The sequence below is a fragment of the Myotis yumanensis genome, unplaced genomic scaffold, assembly GCF_028538775.1.
Source record: "Myotis yumanensis isolate MYYU_CA2020_CCGP unplaced genomic scaffold, mMyoYum1.0.hap1 SCAF_3, whole genome shotgun sequence".
Lineage (NCBI taxonomy): Eukaryota > Metazoa > Chordata > Mammalia > Chiroptera > Vespertilionidae > Myotis > Myotis yumanensis.
Genome location: NW_027223754.1, coordinates 24,987,552 through 24,998,320, shown reverse-complemented (window position 1 = coordinate 24,998,320; position 10,769 = coordinate 24,987,552). Strand labels below are relative to the sequence as shown.

General features: G+C 39.0%; 1 protein-coding gene across 1 annotated transcript in view; it reads left to right on the top strand.

The window, feature by feature from the left end:
• ZMAT4 (zinc finger matrin-type 4) overlaps positions 1-10,769 on the top strand; it is a 330,350-nt gene that overhangs the window by 242,217 nt on the left and 77,364 nt on the right. The window lies entirely within an intron of this gene.

Below are 10,769 nucleotides of genomic sequence, written 5' to 3'. Positions count from 1 at the left end.
TTAGTCAGGCAGGCGAGTGGTTAGGAGCCAGCGGTCCTGGACTGTGAGAGGGCTGTCCAACTGCTGGTTTAGGCCCAATCTGCGGGATCAGGCCTAAACTGGCAGTCGAACATCCCCTAAAAGGTCCCAGATTGCAAGAGGGTGCAGGCCAGGCTGAGAGACACCCCCCTCCCATGCACGAATTTTGTGCACCAGGCCTCTAGTATAGAATAATTCCATCAAATATGAAACATTAAGGGAACAGGCCAGGAAAGGGAACTGAAAATATCTTGCATTAGAACTGAGTGAAATTAAACAAGTCACTCTACTTTTCTGAGCTTCAGGGTCTAATTTGTAAAAGCATTTTTATGAAATACACAATCCAATGAGCTATTACAGGTCTAACATTCCAGTATAGTACTATCTAATGTGATAGCCATTGGCCACATGTGGCTATTGGACACTTGAAATGTTACTAGTCTGAATGAAGAGGACCTTTGAGTGTAAACTACACAACAAATTTTGAACATTTGACATGAAAAACTAATGTACATCTCTTATTAATATTTTTATATTGACCATAGTTGAAATTATAGTATTTTAGGTATGTGATATAAATAAAAACACTATTAAAATTACTAGAGGCCCAGCGTGCATGAAATCATCCGTGGTTAGGGTTCCTAGGCCTAACCTGGCCTCCGTTGCATGGCTTCTGCCACCCTGCAATGCTACATGAAGCTTTCCACCCCAGGATGCTTTGCGAGCCCCCCCCCACACCCCACCCCCGCTCCTAGACTGCTTTGCGAACCCCACAACTGCTCCGCAAGGCTCCCCCTACCCCTCAACTGCTCCGCGAAGCTTGCTGCTGTCCCAGGAAGCTCTCCTCGCGACGCTCTGCGAAACTCCCCCTGCCCACCACTGTTCCATGAGGCTCCCCCCACCCCGCTACTGTTTTGTGAAACTTGCTGCCACCTGAGCGAGTGCTATGCTAAGCTCACGGCCACCCCCGAAGTAGCCTGCCACTGCTGCTCAACAGTCCCCAGTCCCGCCCCGCCTCATGGTGAGCGGCTCAGGGGCCGGGTGAGGGGGGGGGGGTCCAAGAGGTGCTCCATGCACTTCATGGTGACCAGTTGCCTGTTCGGTCGTGACGGCACCTAGCTCTTTATACATATTAGGATTTCACGTTTTGCTTTATTTATTTATTTACTTTTTACTGTGGCTTCTAGAAAATTTAAATTATATTGTAGCATGTAGGTCTCATTACATTTTTGCTTTACAATGCTGTTCTATGATATCTATGCAAAACAGCTTTGAAAATAAGCTCCAAATACCCAGAGTTACATACAGTGATCATATGTGCATTTAATGGCATGTGTTTACCTATGAATACTTGCACATACCTATGTATAAAAGGCATCTTCTAAAAGAATGATGTTGCTGTTAAATTATGTTTCATTGCCTTACTTTGCTATCAGGCAACCTAGAACCACCATCAGGTTTGGTTAAACACCTAATTATGGAAAATAAAGGTGTTGTAATACCTTAATCAATAAAGAAAAAAATACATTAAAAAGCTTAAAAAAATATTTCCATGGAGATTTGTAATAAGGAGACAGTGGGATGTAGGGATAATTTGGAATAAAAATGGATTTACTAAGAAAAAAGGAAAAGAAAGGTGTTGACTTAACAGAAATTATGTGTAGATTACATTTCTTAACATTTTTTTATTTTGGGGGGAAAATATGCCATTGAAAGGTTGTGTATTGTTAAGGTATTAGGGAAATGAAACAAATGAAATAAATTTTAAAAAGAAAAATTAAACTCTTAATGATATGGAAAAGACTTCCTGAACTTATCTACAGACACAGTCACACAAAATGTATGCATTAACAGAGTGAGAGGTTAGTGATGCTGTTGTAGCACTGGTATGTATGGCTCAGGTCTCTCTAATATTTATGGCATGTTTACCACTTATATCCCCATTTTCCTTCCGCTCTACTACTGCCTATTATTTTTCATTTTCTAAGCCTATTTTCTTCCAATAATTTATCTTCTCCCACAATTATTTATATGCTTAGGAACAATGTTTTCCCTTGTTAAATCTTATAAGCCAGATTCACTTATCCTTTCATTCAGTATCTCTGCTATGGGGAAAGCACTGCCTTACACACTCAAGGAAATACAGAGATGTGTATTTTAACCTCTAGCATTTACTCTTTAGGAAATTCATAAGATTTATGGAATTTAAATCTATAAATGTAGTTTTGTGCAAGAGTTAAGCACAGGATTGATAGTAGGTACCACAACACGTGTGTTTGAATACTGGGTCTCCTATTTTTTGGTTGTGGAGCTTAGCCAAGTAATTTAATTTCTATGAACCTCAGTTTATTCATCTATAAAACAAAACTCATACCAATTATCTTCTACAGAGGTTTAGAGAAGATAATCCACTTAAATGGATCTGTTCTAAGCCTGGTGGGGAATATGTTCTCAATGATCGTTAGCTGTTATTTTTCCAATTATGAATGTAAATATGAGAGGTAGGATAAGCATTTGAATACAAATAAATGTGCTGGGGATATTTCAGAACAAGTAACACATACTTCTGTTTGAAGAAAGAAGAAAAACTTTGTGTAGAAAGTAGAACTTGGTCCAGTCAAGAGAGAATTTGCATAAATGCAGTTGAGGATTGGACATTCCAAGTGGAGGAATCAACATGAGTGATTTGAACTTTGCATATGGAGCAGAAAATCATTAAGTGGGTGTTGAAAATAAGACTTCTGAGACATAGTAGAGAGAACTAAGATTAAAAAGGAAACTGAAAGTAAGACTCTCTCAAGTAAATATTATAATATCTATACACCATCTTCCATATAAATACAGTCTTAACATCCATTGTATGATGTATCTTTATAACCATATATTTAGATTCAAAGTAGTAGTGATTCTTTATAGTATAGAATAGTATATAGTGTAACATAACAGAGTATAGTATATATAGGATAGTATTGTGTTGGCATTTTCCCTTGTGGCTGCTCTTAATTTTAATTCTCTCTAAATTTCAAAGCACCCAGAAGCAATATCCACATCCTCCTAAGTTTATTAATGCCATTTCCAAATTCTCACCTCTCTGCTCCAAATTAATAATCATGTTCCTTTAAGTCTGATACAATCCAGCTACTAACTTCTAGACCTTATCACCCCTCTAACAGTTCATCGTTTCAATTCAAAATTCTATGCCTAGCCCACAGCATTCTAATCTTAAAATAATGTCTTAATTCCACTATAACAGTTCTTCATATGTTCTTGTAATATAATAAAGGGATCAGTCCTCCTAGCTTCACCACTTACTACCATATGACATTGGAAAATTTACTTCTCTGAGCTTATAATGGAGATAGTCATACTACATACTTCATAAAGTTTCTGTGAAATCAAATAATGTATATGGAACGCTTAGTACAATAGTTGGTGCATAATAAGTCTTCTAAAAGTGTTACTATTCAGTGTTATGACCTTTAGCCCTCTGATCCATATATTACCATTGTATCAACACTTTTCTGTCTTCATTTATTCATTCTTCAACTGAGACATCAACATGTCTCACTATCTTCAGTATATCTCTCATTAGTACCCTCAGGTTCCTTTCCCCCTGTGTTAACCTCTCTCAGACAGGCTATAACCTGGAGCCATACAGCTTCGGTCTTCAGTCCTTTGCCGTGGTCATAACGCTGAGACTCCAATGGGAAAAATCACCAGAACTTTGGGCTATGATAAATTAACAAAATCCTTCCTTAGCTTTTCACTCAGACCTTCGTCCTCCTATGCACCCTTATATAACATTTCTTTTTTATTCTCTAAGAACAAACAATTAGAAGCTGACACTTGTTTGAAGTCTCCTCCTAACCCCCACCACATTCTCTCTTCGTGGGTGGCTTCCCTTCCTACTGCAGATACAAAACTGAGACCTTCAAATAGTAAATTTCTAGGCCTCATGTCTCTTAAGGGTTTACTTTTGCCTCCTTCACCACCCTCTCAAAGGTGTCCTAAGAAATAGGGCTATTGTCAATGGCAAAGCCTTACTAGTATTAACAGACCTATTGTTTAACACAGAGAGTGATTATTGCTATCTAAGAGAAAAGATGCTTCTTTCATTGGATTGAAAGTCAATTGAGCAAGTTGAAATCATTCAAATATGAAAAATCAGCTTTGAAATCATTTAAATCTCATAGGTATAAGATGTTTTAGTTATATTCCCTGCTTATACATAGTTGAAATGTTTTAAATGGTAGAAAACTTATAATTCAAATGACACATTAAAATATAATATTATTAATAAATGTTATTGAATATTAACTTTAGGAGTATATGTTGTCTTCCTGGTCCATGAAGATAGTAACACAATGAATACATTATAAACATACATGTAAATATGTACACATACTCACATATATATGTATACATACACTTCTGTGTATGTATGTATATGTATATATGTATATGTATATATTCTGATTTTTCTTTGTTTATCTAAATATTAGATTATTTTAAAAATATTAGATTCTAATGTTTGACTATGCTACAGATATAGCTGGTTTCAAAATGTTCTAGTTATATAATGTGGTGATACATTCTCAGTGTGCTTAATGCCCTTGAAAATCTCAGCCTCTCTGACAGAATATTTCATAGCAGTATTCTTAGGGGGAATATATATCTCAGGTTTTCAAGGACAACCCAAACTTCAAAACTCCTGACTCATTAGTTTTTTGATTATTGGTTGGTTCAATATCTTCCTGAATATCTGCTAGACCAAGCACAGTTCACTGGGGAAGTTAGATGCAAAGTCAGATAAGAACAATGAGATTTTAAATATAATTATTTGTGAAAACTGCAAAGAGAACAACTAATTCAGAGTTGGGTTACCAGGAAAAGCTTCCCATGGTCATATGTCCTAAACTTTGGGTGGAAATTTAGTTCATCGAATGGATAATCTCATAGCTCCTCACTCTCTCCACCTTTTCCCCAAATTTAAAACCCAGTCTATTGTGGCTTTTCTGTGAAGGGCTGCAGTTGTAAATGGCTCTGTCCAGCCTACCCCACGTTGTCCCTGCATTTCTTTTACTTCTACTGTTGAATCCTAATTGGTTCCTGTCCATCTTCATCCATCTCCTATTAGCTATCTGCAGCTTTGCTCTCTTAACTCTAAAGATACATGGAAGTTTTTCTTCAGTCATATAGGCTTAACCCTCACACCAGCAGGATAAAGAGCTAGTTGCTCTAAGACAGTGGTTCTCAACCTTCCTAATGCCACGACCCTTTAATACAGTTCTTCATGTTGTGGTGACCCCCGATTTCATTGTTACAAATTGAACATAATTAAAGCATAGTGATTAATCACAAAACAATATGTGATTATATGTGTTTTCCGATGGTCTTCGGCGACCCCTGTGAAAGGGTTGTTCAACCCCCAAAGGGATCGCGACCCACAGGTTGAGAACCGCTGCTCTAAGACAATGTGCTGTACAAAGGTCAACCAGAAATCAATCCTTAAACAACCAGCCCTGCCCATTCCCCTAAACACCTTGCATGATTGCTGCTCTAGGTGCAGTGGCAGAGAGGGTGATGAGGTGGGACTCGTCAAGAACGCAGGACTGACAGTTAGCAGACTAGTTTGGTCTTGGAAACTAGTCTTGGCCCTTTACACAGATGAGTTGTATATCCTTGGGGAATTATCCCCCCTCAGTTTCCTCATTTGAAGTCTAAAATCTCTTCTAATACTGTTATTCCTAGAAATCAACTACAAATTCCTATTTTTGTCAGATCTTCATTTTACTCACTGGGAACATTGCTATTTCCTATTGGTTTCTGAGATACCACACTTTACCTGGCTTTCCTCCTCACTAGCAGCCCTGTAAGGGCTGGCTTCTTTGACTGGCTTCTTGCATATCTGATTCTAGAAATTGAAGTGCTCCAGTGGCTTGTCCTTATCATCCACTGTTTTCCCACCTATATATTCTCCCTTGGTGCTCTTACTCAGATCCATGACTTCAAATACTGTCTTGATGCTGATGGCTGACAGATTTATTTATCTAGCTCTGACCTCTTCCCTAAATTCTAGATTGATATATCGAGCTGCCTATTTTACATCTGCACTTAGTGTCTAATAAGTATTTCAAGCTTAAATGTCTCAAATGATCAATCATCTCTTCCCCCACAGTGGCCATTGCCAGCCCTGCTTTCCCACCTTGTCACTGTAAATACTATCACATCAATGCAGTTACTCATGCCAAAAACCTTGATCAGAGTCATTGATTCCCATTAATTCCTTTCTTCCCTGCCAATCCCACATTTAATCCATTCATAAATCCAGTTTCTCTACTCTCAAATATATAGCCATAATTTGACCATTTTTAACCACATCTATCATGACCATTCTTGGTTAAGCCACTTCATTCTCTCCCAGACCATGCCACAGCCTCCTCAACGTTCTTCATCTTCTACACACAGTCAGTCATTCTTCTAAAGAGTAAATTGGATTATTAAATACCCAATTAAAACACCTCTAATGACTTCCCATTGTAAAAAAATAAAATTTATACTTGTTATCAGAGCCTTCAAGGCCCACATGATCTGGCTTCTGCCTTTCCTGCCCTCTCTCTCCCTACTCTTCCCCTCATCCACTGTGCTTCAGTTGCTGATTTTCTTTTCATGGGACAAAATCAAGTGTGTTCCATCATCAGAGACTTTGAATTTGCTTTCTCCTGCTTGAAATTCTATTGCCCAGATCTTCACATAGCTGTCCTCTCTCATTATTTAGGTTGCAACTCTAATGTAACCTTTTCAGAGAGATGTTTCTCAATACTCTGAGTAAGGCAGCCCCCACTCCATCATGCTCTACCACATTACCTTATTTCAACTTCTTCAGAGCCCTTGGCAGTGTTTGAAACTATCTGATTTTCTTTACTGCATGTTTACTATATGTTTCTATCCACCAGAATAGAAGTTTCTTGGGGAAAGTACTCTGTTTATTGTCTTCACAGTTATATCCTCAGTAGCTGAGTCAGTGCCTGGTCCTTGGGAAGTACAGTCACTATTTGTTGATTGACTCACTGACCACTCTTACTGCTTTTCTTCTTCAGCAATTGGGTGAGACATAAAAGTTTCCCTCTAAGGAGAGAATCCTTTTTATGTGGCTCACCCTCTTTATCCTCAGGAAGTCAGGAAGAGAATGTATATTAAGATCTGAGAAGAATCTATGAGTACTTTGAAATAGATTTACAGCTAACCATTTAATCAAATATTTCCTTATTCAACAAATATTTTTTAAGTATTAAAGGTGTGTTGGATACAACTTAAGTATTAAAGGTATCTAGTATCCAACTAGAGCATAGGCAATAAAAACAAGTAAGTCAACGTCTCTACCCTTAAGGAGTTCATAATTCGGTAAGGAAGGGGACAGCCGTCTTAGTCAGCTTAGTCTGCTATAACAAAATATTACAGACTGGGTAGCTTAAACAACAAAAATTAATTTTTTTGCAGTTCTGGAGACTGGAAATCCAAGATCAGGAGCCAGCATGGTTGGGCCCTCTCTCTGGTCTGCATATGGCTACCTTTTTGCTGTTTCCCCACACGGCCTTTCCTCAGTGTGAGCTCATGGAGAGAAAGATGGAGATTTCTCTCTCTTCCTCTAATAAGACTACACATTCTATTGGATTAGAACCCCACTTTTATGATCTCATTTAACCTCAGTTAACTCCAAAAGATGTATCTCCAAATACAGTCACACTGAGAATTAGAGTTTCAAATATGAGTTTTGGGGGAACACAACTCAGTCTATAGCAGACACATATGCAGATCCTTGCAAAGCACCAACAGGAAAGCACAGGATTCTGGGAGCACAAGCAAGAGAAGTTAGTGTGAGCAAGGGTTAGCAGGCCCAACCCTTCCCAAAAGGAATCTGCTTTTGGGTCAGTGATGAGAGCCTGGCAAACTGGTGTTTCTCAAGTGTCTATAGAATACAGGTGACAAAGGGCCACCCACCAATCACAGAAAGCCTCCCCCACTGGAGTCAGCATTGTAGTTGCTTGGATGGATCAAGTAGAGACTTTATTTCTATAGTTAATTACTTCAGGGCTGAAATTTGGAGAAGATGTCCTTTACTTCGTCTTAAGGTCAATGTAATGTCAGGGGTCCCTGTGGTTTTTATAACGCTACAAGTTTCACACCTATGTGATGGATCTCCAGCAACCAAGATAAGTGTTGTTTACTGGTTGTTGCTGGAATGTTTGATGTGGCCCTTGTACCCCTAGTGTTCAATGAGTCGTAGAAGAGATAGATCTGGGGATCTACAGGCTTAGTGATGACCACTTCTTCCAGCCTGGCTAAACAAGGCCAAGTTAGTCTTCTTGGCTTTGTGGCTCCAATTATAAATAACTTGCATATTAGTGAAAATGAAAATAGCTAACATGATTATGCTAGACATTTGCCAGTATTTTCTCATACATGATCTCATGTTAATCCTCACACCCACCTTGCAAAGAAAATAATATCAGTCTTGTTTTTCAAGAGGAATGCTTAGAGTAGTAATGGCATTAGCCCAGAGCAACCTCTGAGTCTGGACTCTGGCTGTTATGGCATACAGTCCTCGTGCCACATGCTGCCCCACTGTGCCTGCTCTGAAGGCATGCTCTCTGATGACCTGAAGCTAATCTCTGGCTGGCTTCCTCTGTTATGTCAAGTGACCCTTCCTCTATTGTCATAGCATCCTCTCCAGTCTTCATTCTTCTCAGGGGTGAGCAGTGTCCTTGTTAGTTCCCCAGCTATCCAGAAGGCTCCCTGAAGCCTCAGATGCTGTTTTATTCATCCAGGTGTTTGACACATAAGAGGGAGGCAATATATGTTTGTTAAATTAAGTGTTAATGCTATATAATTTCTTAGAAGCACATAACCGTTGAACTAGCCTTAAACACCCTCTTTAATACAAAACTCAGAGAAGTGAAAGGTGATTCAGTTAGTACTATTGTTTAGAGTAGAACTGATGCTTGGGCAGTGTTCCTTCCTCTCCATAACCCAACATTAGTCATACCTGGTTCTTCTGAGAATACAACCTCAGCCTCAGAATGGTTTTTTTCTTAGTGTTTGAGAAGACAGGTATTTAGGGGCAAGGATTCTTCCATATATCTTTCAATTATGTACCATACATACATACTCATTCTCCTCTCTGTTTAATTTTTTTAAATCATCAGATCTATCTTATTTTATTAAATTTATCTTTATTGTTGAAAGTAAAATAAAAAGAAAACAACAAAGGGGATTCACTGTTTTCTTTGGGCAGATACAAGTATAAACTCTGAATGTCTGAAATGAACTATTTTGTTTTCTTTATATTTTATATACTAGAGGCCCGATGCACAAAATTCGTGCAAGAGTAGGCCTTCCTTCCCCCAGCTGCCGGCACCGGCTTTTCTTTGGCACCCGGGACCCGTGCTTTGCTCCGGCCGTGGGCAGGCACCCGGGACCCAGTCTTCCCTCCAGCCCCAGCTTTGTTTGGAAGGATGTCTGGAAAGACATCCAGAATAATGTCCAGTCTAATTAGCATATTACCCTTTTATTATTATAGATTTCAAATTATTAGCATAGTAATTGGTTCCTGGAAAGAATTATCAGGTCCTTTATCAACTGAGCTTTCTGTTATGTTTTTATATTTTGCTAATGTGCAATTTAAACATGCTAAATACTTTGAACTGACTCTTACTACTACTAGTAAGCTTATGAGAACTGTTATTCTGGTAAATGGGAGTGGAGTTTCTACTTTTGCGGCAACCTAATGAAAGATTCAATATTTATAATGCCCTTTAAATAAATTCTGTGACCTAATAGCTGGTGTGTAGAGCTTATATAACTGAGCCATCAGTAAGCTTTTTCGCAATATTATTTGACCTATGTTGAACAATTCATAGATGGCATCAAAAATCCTTATGATAATTAAATTTTAGACCATGAATGTCTCTTAGAGATCTGGCATAAGTCAGTTGTTTTATAGAGGGGAAAAATCCAAAGAAGAGACATGCAATATTTTCCTGATTCTCTACCCCATTTCTCAGTGACCTTGAAGCTGAGGACTGTGGACCACTTAGAGATGTGGTACAAAAGGGCCCAAGGAATCGATGCCATTAGATTAATGATGTCACATCATGTTATTATTATTGCTGATTCCTTTGACTCTAAGGCTGGGGAAAATTCCCAGCCCTGCCTGACACTACCAGGATGAATCACTCCGGTTTCCGCTGTGCTTATTACCTGCTTTAACTCTGAACCCATGGATCTTTGCAGATTATCAGCTGCTCAGACCTGGACTCACTTCACAGCACCAGCTCATGGAATTGCATCATGCTTCCAGACATTTTCCTCCAGAATTATGTACCAATTAGGACCATCTTGAGTTTTTTGTGTGTGTCTGCATTGACTTTAGTGGAGAGAATTCAGGCCTTGCCTAAATATTCGGCATCTGCCTGGTGTTTTGTTTTTTGTTTGTTTGTTTCCAGATCCGAGGTCCTGGTGTGGGCAGACCTTTCTCACAAGTACAAGCTCTGGGCCTGGCCTTGAGTAACCTTCCCAAGGTCCCTCAATTCCTGTCTGGTAGAGCTGAAACTAGAATCGCAGTGTCTTGCCTCCCACCCAGCTCACTGTCCTTTGCAGTGCATCACCCATTCTTATTAGGCTGGAATTACTAAGACCAGAAATGGTGGATATCACTTCTCTTGTAAATGGCTCAGGTCTCAATTTTGTGG